Genomic DNA, 13,651 nt, shown 5'->3' on the forward strand with positions numbered 1-13,651 from the left:
GTTGGTTGTACTGGGACTTATTATATCCGCACGGGGTATAATGCTGCACTGTAACCAGGGTATCTCCACAACGTATACGGAGGAACTGTAGAGGCTGGATTAAACCAAAGGCTGGCACAAAAAGCCGGAGTAACTCAACGGGTCAAGCAGCATCTCTGGAGAATAGGAATAGGCGACGTTTCGGGGCGAGACAATAGACAATAGACAATATAGACAATAGGCAATAGATACAGGAGGAGGCCATTCGGCCCTTCGAGCCAGCAACGCCATTCAATGTGATCATGGCTGATTATTCTCAATCAGTGCCCCGTTCCTGCCTTCTCCCCATACCCCCTGACTCTGCTATCCTTAAGAGCTCTATCTAGTTCTCTCTTCAATGCATACAGAGAATTGGCCTCCACTGCCTTCTGAGGCAGAGAATTCCACAGATTAACAACTCTCTGACTGAAAAAGGTTTTCCTCATTTCAGTTCTAAATGGCCTGCCCCTTATTCTTAAACTGTGGCCCTTGTTCTGGACTCCCCCAACATTGGGAACATGTTTCCTGCCTCTAACGCCTCCAACCGCTTAATAACCATACGTTTCGATAAGATCTCCTCTCATCCTTCTAAATTCCAGTGTATGAGTTCTTCAGACTCTGAAGCAGGGTCTCGACGCGACACGCAGTCTGAAGAAGGGTGTCGACCGGTATCGTTATGTATTCTTTTCCTCCAGAGATGCTGCCTGACCTCCCCCTCCTCTCCATTATAATAAAAGGCTGTCTTGTCACCAATTTTTACACATGCACAAAGTTTGCAGCAGTTGAGCCCAGCATTAGACTTTTCTTGTCGAATTGCAATTAAGTTCCGTCTTTGGGTTTAGGTGGAGTAGGTCGCAACCGCCTGTGTTCGTGGGTTCTTTTCAAACTTTCTGCAACAGCGACTCTTATCTTCAGAGCTGGGATAAGTGGATGAGATACTGGGTGGAGTTAGTGTTTTTGGCCGGGGTTTGGTACAAATTGAGGGTGTATTTGCAAGGTTCCGAGAGGAAGTGTTAAAAAACCGGACGGAAGGAAGAAAGAAAGGCAGAGAAAGAAAGAAAGAAAGAAAGAAAGAAAGAAAGAAAGAAAGAAAGAGGTGACTCGCAGTAGCAGCAATCAGCAGCAGCAGCCAGCAGCAATCAGCATCAGCAGCAGTAGCAGCAGTAGCAGTAGCAGCAGCAGCAGCAGCAGCAGCAGCAGCAGCAGCACCAATCTGTGTTGCTTGGGTAGTATTGTGTGGGGATAGTAAGGAGTAAGACCTGTGTGATCTCCCGGACATGTTTCGATCGGCTAGCTTGGGGTCGGAGAGGAATTTCCCGGATTTTTTTTCTCCCAAATTGGCCTGGGTTTTTAATCCGGTTTTTCGCCTCTCCCAGGAGATCACTCAGTTCTTTTGGGTGGGCGGTTGGAGCGGTTGGAGCAGCGGCCGGGCGGTAGGTTTAGAAGCCGAGCACGGGGCTTTGTTTGGGGAGTATGAGTGCCAGGGCAGTTTATTGTTCTGGGTGTCGGATGTGGGGAATCTGGGAGTCTGATAGTCTTCCAGACATCCACATCTGCGCCAGGTGCGACGAGATGGGGCTCCTAAGGGACCGTATTAGGAACCTGGAGCGGCAGATTGATGACCTCCGTCTGGTCAGGGAGAGTGAGGAGGTTATAGATAGGAGTTACAGAGAGGTGGACACTCCAAGACCACGGGAGGTAGACAAGTGGGTCACGGTTAGGGGGGGCAAGGATCAGAGGCAGGGACTAGAGAGTACCCCGGTGGCTGTACCCCTTGGAAATAAGTACTCCTGTTTAAGTACTGTTGGGGGGAACAGCCTACCTGGGGGCAGCGACGGTGCCCGGGCCTCTGGCAAGGAGTCCGGCCCTGTTGCTCAGAAGGGTGGGGAAAGGAAGAGGAGAGCGACAGTAATAGGGGACTCTATAGTGAGGGGGTCAATAAGGCGATTCTGTGGACGCAGTCGGGAGACCCGGATGGTGGTTTGCCTCCCTGGTGCCGGTGTCCGGGATGTGTCTGAGCGTGTCCAGGATATCCTGGAAGGGGAGGGAGAGGAGCCAGAGGTCGTGGTACATATAGGTACCAACAATATAGGTAGGATAAGGGAAGAGGTCCTGAAAGGAGAATTTAGGGGGCTAGGAAGAGAGTTAAAAAAAGGACCCAAAGCAATAATCTCAGGCTTACTGCCTGTGCCACGCGATGTTGAGAATAGGAATGGAGTGAGGTGGAGGATAAATACGTGGCTGAGGAACTGGTGCAGGGAGCAGGGATTCAAGTTTCTGGATCATTGGGACCTCTTCTGGGGGAAGTATGACCTGTACAAAAAGGACGGGTTGCATCTGAACCTGAGAGGAACCAATATCCTGGCGGGGAGATTTGCTAAGGTAATTGCGGAGAATTTAATCTAGTACGGTTGGGGGGAGGGACTCAAACACAGATAGCTAATAGGCAGTGTGTGAGGCAGGAGGCAGAAAAGGGAAACACTCAGACCCAATATGGAGGAGAGAAAGAAGTGAAAAGAAATAAACTGAGAATAAGAAATGATGGGTCCCTTAAATGTGTATATTTTAATGCTAGGAGCATTGTAAGAAAGGTGGATGAGCTTAGAGCCTGGGTTGACATCTGGAAGTATGATGTTGTGGCGATCAGTGAAACATGGTTGCAGGAGGGTTGCGATTGGCAATTAAATATTCCAGGATTTCATTGTTTCAGATGTGATAGAATCAGAGGGGCAAGAGGTGGGGGTGTTGCATTGCTTGTCAGGGAGGATATCACAGCAGTGCTTTGGCAGGACAGACTAGAAGGCTCGATTAGGGAGGCTGTTTGGGTGGAACTCAGAAATGAGAAAGGTTTAGCAACACTTATAGGGGTGTATTATAGACCGCCAAATAGGGAACGAGAATTGGAAGAGCAAATATGTAAGGAGACAGCAGATATTAGTAGTAAGCACAGAGTAGTGATTGTGGGTGATTTCAATTTTCCGTATATAGACTAGGAATCACATTCTGTTAAAGGGCTGGATGGTTTGGAGTTTGTAAAATGTGTGCAGGATAGTTTTTGGCAGCAATACGTAGAGGTACCTACCAGAGAAGGGGCAGTGCTGGACCTCCTGTTAGGAAATGAGACGGGTCAGTTGACGGAGGTATGTGTTGAGGAGCACTTTGGGTCTAGTGATCACAATGCCATTAGTTTCAATATAATTATGGAGAAGGTCAAATCTGGACCAAGGGTTGAGATTTTGGATTGGAGAAAGGCTAATTTTGAGGAGATGAGAAAGGATTTAAATGGAGTGAAATGGAACTTTTTGTTTTATGAAATAGAGGATATTTAAAGGTGAAATTTTGAGAGTACAGAGTCTTTATGTCCCTGTTCGTTGGAAAGGAAAGTATAATAATTTGAAAGAGCCGTGGTTTTCCAGGGAAATTGGACACTTGGTTCGTAAAAAGAGGGAGATATACAATAAATATAAGCGGCATGGAGTAAATGGGGTTCTTGAGCAATATAAAGAATGTAAAAGGAATCTTAAGAAGGAAATTAGAAAAGCGAAAAAAAGATATGAGGTTGCTTTGGCAAGTAATGTAAAAGTAAACCCCAAGGGGTTCTACAGATATGTCAATAGCAAAAGGATAGCGAGGGATAAAATTGGTGCATTAGAGAGTCAGAGCTATGTGCTGAGCCGGAAGAAATGGGGGAGATATTAAACAATTTCTTTTCTTCGGTATTTACCGAGGAGAAGGATATTGAATTATGTGAGGTAAGCGAAACAAGTAGAGTAGTGATGGAAATTAGGAGGATTAAAGAAGAGGAGGTACGGACACTTTTGAAAAATATAAAAGTGGATAAGTCTCCAGGTCCTGATAGGATATTCCCTAGGACATTGAGGGAAGTTAGTGCAGAAATAGCAGGAAATATGACGGAAATATTTCAAACGTCATTGGAAACGGGGATGGTGCCGGAAGATTGGTGCATTGCGCATGTTGTGCCTTTGTTTAAAAAAGGTTCTAAAAGTAAACCTAGCAATTATAGACCTGTTAGTTTGACGGCTGTGGTGGGAAAATTTTATGGAAAAGATACTTAGGGACAATATATATAATTATTTGGATAAACAAGGCCTGATTAGAAACAGTCAACATGGATTGTGCCTGGAAGGTCATGTTTGACTAATCTTCTTGAATTTTTTGAAGAGGTTACCAGGGAAATTGATAAGGGCAAGGCTGTAGATGTTGTCTATATGGACTTCAGTAAGGCATTTGACAAGGTTCCACATGGAAGGTTGATTAAGAAGGTTAAATCGTTATGGTTGCAAGATGAATGAGGTTGCAAGATGGATTCAACAATGGCTGAATGGGAGATACCAGAGGGTAATGGTTGACAATTATATGTCAGGTTGGAGGCCAGTGTCTAGTGGAGTACCCCAAGGATCTGTGTTGGGTCCACTGTTGTTTGTCATTTACATTAATGATCTGGATGATGGTGCGGCAAATTGGATTAGTAAATATGCAGATGATACTAAGATAGGTGGTGTAGTTAATAATGAAGTAGAGTTTCAAAGTCTACAGAGAGACTTGGGCCTTTTGGAAGGGTGGGCTGAAAGATGGCAGATGGAGTTTAATGCTGATAAGTGTGAGGTGCTGCATTTTGGTAGGACAAATCAAAATAGGACGTACAGGGTAAATGGTAGGGAATTGAGGAATGCAGTGGAACAGAGGGATCTGGGAGTAACTGTGCATTGTTCCCTGAAGGTGGAATCTCATGTGGATAGGGTGGTGAAGTAGGCGTTTGGTATGCTTGCCTTTATAAATCAGTGCATCGAGTATAGGAGTTGGGATGTAATGTTAAAATTGTACAGGGCATTGGTGAGGCCGAATCTGGAGTATGGTGTGCAGTTCTGGTCGCCAAATTATAGGAAGGATGTCGACAAAATGGAGAGGGTATAGAGGAGCTTTACTAGAATGTTGCCAGGGTTTCAGCACTTAAGCTATAGAGAGAGGTTGAGCAGGTTGGGTCTTTATTCTTTGGAGCGTAGAAGGTTGAGAGGGACGGACAGAGTTGACGTGGGTAGGCTTTTCCCTTTGAGAGTGGGGAAGATTCCAACAAGGGGACATAGCTTCAGAATTGAGGGACAAAAGTTTAGGGGTAACATGAGGGGTAACTTCTTTACTCAGAGGGAGGTGGCTGTATGGAATGGGCTTGCGGTGGAAGTAGTGTAGGCAGGCTCGATTTTATTATTTAAGAGTAAATTGGATAGGTATATGGATAAGAGAGGATTAGAGGGTTATGGTCTGAGTGCAGGTAAATGAGACTAGGTCAGGGACAGTGGTCGGCGTGGACTGGTAGGGCCGAACGGGCCTGTTTCCGTGCTGTAGTTGTTATATGGTTATATGGTTATATGGTTAGGTCGGCGACAGCGCCGCGGCAGAGTTACAGCCTTATAGCGCTTGCAGCGTCAGAGATCCTGGTTTGATCCCGACTACGGGTGCTGTCAGTGCGGCGTTTGGACGTTCTCCCAGTGACATTCGGTCTCCTTCCACACTCAGGTACAGGTCTGCATGTAAATTGGCTTGGTGAATGTAAAAAATGTCCCTAGTGTGTGGAGTGAATGTTTTCCGCATTTCGGATTATATTAATAATTCTGAAACCATTCATTTCCCAACACAGGTAGGGTGGACGGAGAGTCACTGTGCAACTGGGTGGAACGTTCAACATACCTAAGCGCGGCGGACTTTCTCTGCATCTCCGGCGTGTCTCGATACTACGTTCTAGAATCCTTGTTCCTCATGTTGTTGGCTGTGCACTAAAGGACGAAAAGTCTTAAAGAGAGGAACCAAACCGTGCGCCCGATGGACACCAAAAAAGCACGGACACGGAGAGACAGAATCGCACAAGGCAGAATATGACGTGTGGTGGGTAGGTCATTTGGCACTGTAACGTTCTCCTCTTTAGTAGGTGAACGATTGAATATGGGGTATGGTTGATGGAGAAATGGAGAGCATGCAATTAGATCAATGAAAATGGGTGCTTAATGTGTGGACGTGGGGCAATTGAGGACGTGGGGCAATTGGGGGACTGATTTGTAGAGACTGTTTCTGTGCCCTGTTACCCGCTGAAAATGACTCTATTACAACGGAGCGGATATTGCACTGAGGAAGGGGAGCAACGGAAACCGAACTGAGAACTTGCGTTGGGAGAAATATATATACAACGCAATAATCGAGAGAGTGAAAATGTATTTGTGTGTGTGTGTGTGTGTGTGTGTGTGTGTGTGTGTGTGTGTGTGTGTGTGTGTGTGTGTGTGTGTGTGTGTGTGTGTGTGTGTGTGTGTGTGTGTGTGTGTGTGTGTGTGTGTGTGTGTGTGTCTGTGCACGCGCGTGTGTGTTGGAGTGAATTGTGTGTTGAACCTGTACAGTTAACTAGGCGTCACGTCGGGCGCAGTTGCCTAAATTACAGCTCAGATACTGGAGACACTACGAATATCTCATGGGGCACTGGGGAGTTTCTTTTACAAGTCGGTTTATTCAAAACCTCAACAGTACGCAGTGGGGAATATTCCTCGTGAACCCAAAGCGTTTCAATGATTCACAGCGGCATCACCCTCATATATTCTGCGTTTCAACGATCAAATGCGGATTTAACATTTTTTGAAACAATTCATCAATTATCAACGTTTGTTTGCAACCAATCTTATCTTGTCCCTTGAACTTCCTGATCCCTCTGAATTAATCAAAAAAACAAATCCTCCCTTCGGAAGGTCGGAGAGAAGCAGAAGCCAGAAGCAGCGAGACCGAGTCAGAGGGAAAGAAGATTTAAAAAGAGCGCTAAAGGACCAGGTTCAAGTAATTCACAAATTCGCCTTAAAGTAGTTAATTAGGTAGCAGATAAGGAAGTGCGGCTGTGGCGGAGCGGCCTTGTTCGGAGCGGCCTTGTTGTCCGGCCGGCAGTTTGAAATGAAAAGGGCTAATGAAAGCCAATGGCCATCCGGGGGAGTCCAGGAGGAGGGGGTCCGTTGGAGACGGGCGAAGGGGTTATCACTGGGTGGTGAGGAATCCCTCCCATGGAATATGTCCCGGAGGCGGAGATGACAGAAGAAGCGCTCAACGTCGTGGCGGACCCGGAACTCGTTGAGGTGCGGGCGGAGGGGAACAAAGATGAGAGCTCTGTTGAGGACTGACCGTTCCGCATCAGAAAGGGGGGGTTCAGGGGGATGGTAAACACATGGCAAGGGTGGGGGTTGGGGTCGGTTGAGGGCAGGGAGGCCGAGGCGGTGGCCGTTGGCGGAATGGTTGGTGTTCAGAGAGGAGGGGGGCATGAGAACAATTGTACGGGTGGGAGTAGCTGGGGCCACCTTCCCCAAAGGCGGAAAGGGAAGACTCAGTGGAACCCCTACTGAGGTTCCCTGTAGGAGGGGAAGTGGGAGGGGGAGCAGTAGGACCCAGCACAATCAGGCCCCGTGGTTTTGGACTCTGCCTCGTTGAGACTGGGCCTGTTGCTGAGCCTTGTATTCAGGTAAGGCGACGGCTGCGATCCGCTGGTGGGTGGTGGAGTGTAGAGGATCGGCAGAGTCGCAGGTGGAGGCCCTCGGGGGACTGGAGTCCGAGGCAGCGGACAAAGCGTCGGTAGTCCTGGTCAGAGGATGGCCGCGGAGGCGGCGTGAGTCGTTGTCATCAGTGTAGCGGTAAAGGTTGGCGATCCAGTGAGGCGGTGAAGGACGGAGGGAGCGGCGGTTGTGGCCCGTGAATGTCGGTGGCAGCGGCCCCGTGGAGGCAGTAATGGCATTACATCTTTGGTTTTATATTACAGTCCTCTCAAAATGAATATATGCCATTCTCAGCAACGACTAAACCTGCAAACAACCGTTTTGGAATCTTACGACAGATCTCCCACGGCCCTTTGCACCTCGGATTTCAGAATCCTCATGCCTTTTCGAAAATAGTCTATGCCTTTATTCTATCTAACAAAGCTCATAGTCCTACACTGTGCTAAACTATATCCCATTTGCCACTGGTTTGTGCATTCTCACAACTTGTCCAATGCATTCTGACTGCCCCCTGCTTCCTTAACTGCCCATCCACCTATCTTTGTATCGCTCACAAACATGGCCATGAAGCCAAATATTCCATCATCCATATCATTAACATTTCACGTTAAAAGTAAGGGACTTAAAAGCGCACCTTGCACCACAACACTGGTCACCGACAGCCAAGCAGAAAAGGTCCTCTTTATCCCCACCCTTTGCCTTCCGTCTGTCAACACTCTTCTAACCATGCCAGTACCTTGGTCCTCATACCGCCGGCTTCTGGATTTTTTAGCAGCCTCACGTTCGTCACCTTTCTCGTGGGCCTTTTGAAAGTTCAGGTAAACAATATCTACTGACTGTCCTTTGTCTGTCACGCTTGTTAGTTCCTCAAATAATTCCAGCGGATTTGTCAGGTAACACCCCCCCCCCACCTGAGGAAAAGCTGCGTTGAATTAAACATACTAAGTATTTATTTGGTTAATTTTATCATCTGACACTATTGGCTTCCATCACGTAAAACGTTAGATTGCGCCTGAAACTTCTATCAGCCAAATATATACTTGACAGTACCTCGAAACTAAACTCCCTTTCTTAAACTGACGGAACCATGTCGTAGAGTCAGAGTCATAGAGTGATAGTTTGGAAACAGGCCCTTCGGCCCAAATCGCCCACCCCGGCCAACACTGTCCCAGCTACACTAGTCCCACTTGCCTGCGCTTGGTCCATATCCCTCCAAACCTCTCCTATCCACATACCTGTCCAACTATTTCTTAAACGATGGGATAGTTCCAGCCTCAACTACTTCCTTTGGCAGCTTGTTCCATACATCCACCACCCTTTGTGCGAAAAAGTTACCCCTCGGATTCTTATTAAGTCTTTTCCCCTTCAACTTGAACCGATATCCTCTGGGCCTCGATTCCCCAACTCTGGGCAAAAGAATCTGTACATCTACCCGATCTATTCCTCTAATGATTTGTTACACCTCTATAAGATGACTCCTTACTCTCCTGCGCTCCATGGAATAGAGACCCAGCCTGCTTAACCTCTCCCTACACCTCACACATTCTAGCCCTGGCACCATCCTCGTAAATAAAAACCTAGAAAAATAGGTGCAGCAGGAGGGCATTCGACCCTTCGAGCCAGCACCGCCATTCATTGTGACTGATCGTCCACAATCAATAAACTGTGTCTGCCTTCTCCCCATATTCCTTGATTCAACTAGCCCCTCGAACTCTATTTAACTCTCTCATGAATCCATCCAGTGATCTGGCCTCCACTGCCCTCCGTTGCAAAGAATTCTACAAATTCACAACTCTATGGGTGAAAAAGTCCCTTCTCACCTCAGTTTTAAATGTCCTCACCTTTATTCTAAGAGTGTGGCCCCAGGTTCTGGACTCGCCCAACAACCTTTTTTTTCTGTATCTAGCTTGTCCGGCCCCTTTATAATTTTAGATGTTGCTATAAGATCCCCTCTCATCCTTCTAAACTCCAGTGAATTCATGCTTCTGCCTTTTCAATCTTTCCTCATATGACAGTCCCGCCATCCCAGGGATCAATCTCGTGAACCTACGATGCACGGCCTCAATTACAAGGATGTCCTTCCTCAAATTAGGAGACCAAATCTGTATACAATACAACAGATGTGGTCTTACCAGGGCCCTATACAACTGCAGTAGAACCTCTTTATTCCTATACTGAAATTCCCTCGTTATGAAGGCCAGCATTAGCTTTCTTCACTGCCTGCTGTACCTGCACGCCAACTTTCAGTGACTGCTGTACAAGGACACCCAGGGCTCGCTGTACTTCCCCCTTGCCTAACCTAACACCATTGAGATAATAATCTGCCTCCTTGTTTTTGCCGCCAAAGTGGATAACCTCACATTTATCTATATTATACTGCATTTGCCACGCATCTGCCCACTCTCTCAACCTGTCCAGGTCACCCTGCAACCTCCTAACATCCTCTTCACAGTTCACACTGCCAGCCAGCTTTGTGTCATCCGCAAACTTGCTAGTGTTGCTTCTAATTCCCTCTTCCAAATTATTAATATATATGTTAAATAGTTGTGGCCCCAACACCGAGCCTGGCGGCACTCCACACGCCACTGCCTGCCATTCTGAAAAGGACCCGTTTACTCCTACTCTTTTCTTCCTGTCTGCCAACCAATTTTCTATCCATGTCAACACCCTACCCCCAATACCATGTGCTCTAATTGTGCTCACCAATCGCCCGTGTGGGACCTTATCAAATGATTTCTGAGCCTTTCAAGCTTGGCAATATCTTTCCAAGAACATGTGCTGCGTCGTTTATAAAATATACTTATCTGAAACTCGCTGCCCATGCGTTAAATGATATTGATCCCAGGAATTGAACATGAGCAGTTCAAATCAACGAAATAAAATGATTTTACGATGTGAATAAAAAATAATATCTGTATGCAATACCCTTGAGAATCAAAATTCATTCCACAATGGCATAATGAGTAAAACATTGTGTTTGTTTGGTGGGTTGTGACAAATGTGACTGGGAGGTGGTAAGGCCTAATTGGCTCAGTCGTCCTTCCCTCTCCTGTATAAGATGTTGTTAAATATGAGCAGCTGGAACGCTTCATACAAATGGTCGCTGCTTCACACGGAAAATGGGATATCCAGCAATTTACCAGATTGCGAGAATATATTATCCATTACTTGCGGCGTTTGGGATCCCCGGCAAAATTATGGAACTGGCTACTTTTGTGTAATGCTCTCGTCTTGTAGCTGTGGTGGTGTAGAATAATGTGTAGGAAGGAACTGCGGATTCTGGTTTAAACCGAAGTTAGGCACTAAAACAGGAGTAACTCAGCGGGTCGGGCAACATCTCTGGAGAGAAGGAATGGGTGACGTTTCGGGTCGATATGAAGAAGGGTCTCGACCCGAAATGTCACCCATTCCTTCTGTCCAGATATGCTGCCTGTGCCGCTCAGTTACTCCAGCTTTTTCTGTCTATCCTCGTGCTGTAGAATAATGCCTTCAAAGTCAATGTTGATAATGCCTCCTCCAATGGATGTTAAAAGAATTATGCCGGCTTCAAATTATTTTTAAAAATTCTATATATTTTCTAATATGCGTTTCCTTTGTCAATACCGCAATTACATTAGTGCGATTATTGATATGTTGCCAGCATTTTGCATTGCTCAACTTTATGAAGCAGTACCTGTAGATATTGTTCTAGATCTCAGTTTTTGTCGTTATAGGAACATGCAATTTTGAGCAAAGAGTCAACCTCACCTATGCAACTCTTTGATTTAGGTATCCGGGCTATTTCCGACAGTCAGGTCATGACCGCGATAACGCAGCGAATAGGACTCTTGCGAAATGCTTCTTGAATTTGAAGAGTAGCGTGAAATATCCATTCGTGTCCTGTTCCATGTTCGATTGCCGGTTTCCTTTTGTGTCGACGGGCGAAATGACAACTGTATTAAGACATAGGAAACAATCTCCCGAAATCCGTTTCTTACACTCATTAATCCCCCTTTCAGTAATATCTGGTCCGATGTGGCATCAAGTTTCGGTGCCATGCGGCGTTCAGCCGCCCACGCGTACATACGCCGCGGTTTTCAGAGGCCGCGCTCTCAACCGCATAACTGACGTAAGTCATATCCGCATTTGTCCTCCAGCCGGACTGCAGCGGTGGTGCCCGCGACAGACAGGATTTCCAAACTCCGATTCTATGCCAGCCTAACCGGGCACGGGATCAGGAGAATGCGAACTGAGCCCTGCACAGAGTGAGCCAAGGGAAACAGATCAGTTTGGCCTATAAGAACTAATTTCTTGTTTTTTGTTTGCCCTTGCAGATAATTTCATGGCGATTTTGATTGTTTCTCGTGGAAAATGTGGTCTCTCCAAGTGCGTGTCTCGCTACTTGGTGGGAATGGCAGCAGCAGATTTAATGGTTGTTATCATTGCTGTTGTATTGGAACAGATTAATAATATCTACGTCTATGCCGGACCCTTGCTCATAACTCCGATTTGCGCTGTGACACTTGTCCTGAAGTTGGTGACCATGGCTAACAGTGGCTTTCACATTCGATCGCTGTATCGCAATTTGTTTTCAAAAATTGCGGGAACGATATTGCACCGAGAGAATAGCGACGGTGGTGGTAGTAATTGTAGGTATAGGGAGCTGTGCGAGGCGCGTTCCATATTACTTTGCAGTGGAACCATATGTTATCATTGACAACATGCCATGGCGTTGCGTCGGCAAAGATGTATACAGTTCTTCACCCGTGTGGAAAGCAGCCCAGTTGTTGAACGGTATTGTCACATCTTTATTGCCAATATCTTTCATTGTATTGTTCAACGCTGTAACGGTCTGTCATATTACAGCGTCAAATAAGATACGTCGGAGATTTCGGAACAACAGGAATCAGAATGATCCAAAGGTCGAAACCCGGAGAAAGTCAATGATCTTGTTGTTCGCTCTGTCGGCCAATTTTATATTGCTGTGGATACCCTATATCGTATTTGCCACGAACTGGCAAGCTCAAAATTATTTTTACACGAACAGATATTTGAATACACCGATATATATTTTGCAACAAACTGGATTCATGTTGCAATTTCTCTGTACGTGTACCAACACGTGTATCTATACACTGACGCAGAGGAAATTCAGGGAGGAGCTGAAGAGTGGAGTGAAATATTTGTTTTCACTAAATGGGCGACTTTGCAGATAGTTCCATTTCATTTTTTTGTGCAGCGTTCAATGTATGCGTTAAACATAGAAACATAGAAACATAGAAACATAGAAACATAGAAACATAGAAAATATGTGCAGGAGGAGGCCATTCGGCCCTCCGAGCCTGCACAATCATTCATTGTGATCATGGCTGATCGTCCACAATCGATAACCCGTGCCTGCCTTCTCCCCATATCCCTTGATTCCACTAGCCCCTAGAACTCTATCTAACTCTCTCTTAAATCCATCCAGTGACTTGGCTCCCACTGCCCTCTGTGGCAGAGAATTGCACAAGTTCACAACTCTCTGGGTGAGAAAGTGTCTCCTCACCTCAGTTTTAAATGGCCTCCCCTTTATTCTAAGACTGTGGGCCCTGGTTCTGGATTCGCCCAACACTGGGAACATTTTTTCTGCATCTAGCTTGTCCAGTCCTTTCATAATTTTATATGTTTCTAAAGACTTGGTTGGTTTGCTGACGGTCGTAATTCCATCCTGGACTATTTGAACGTCAGTAAGCTGACAGAAGGCGACAAAATTAATTTAATTAGGTGGGACAAGTGGGCAGATTAATTGGGGTCCCGGCAATGTGATCATTATTTGGTAGAATTATGTAAGGATTTATTAGATTTATGTGCGAATCTTGGCCAACGAGTTAAACGTTGTTGGGTGTCACTGCTATAATGGTAGAATGCCATTTTGCATCATTGCACTATTAATCTCCGAAACATGGGGGAACACCCTCTGTGACAGATGAGGCATTTAACCTCTAATCGGTGTAAAATAAAATTAAACTTCACTTTTCGGATTTTGACAATGCAAAATGTTGATCCTATGACCTTACAAAATTCGTGGATTTTATCAAATTTACCACAAACTTGAACCAGCCTTCACAATCAATAAATGT

Source organism: Rhinoraja longicauda, chromosome 41 (assembly GCF_053455715.1).
Source record: "Rhinoraja longicauda isolate Sanriku21f chromosome 41, sRhiLon1.1, whole genome shotgun sequence".
In the NCBI taxonomy this organism is placed as follows: Eukaryota; Metazoa; Chordata; class Chondrichthyes; order Rajiformes; family Arhynchobatidae; genus Rhinoraja; species Rhinoraja longicauda.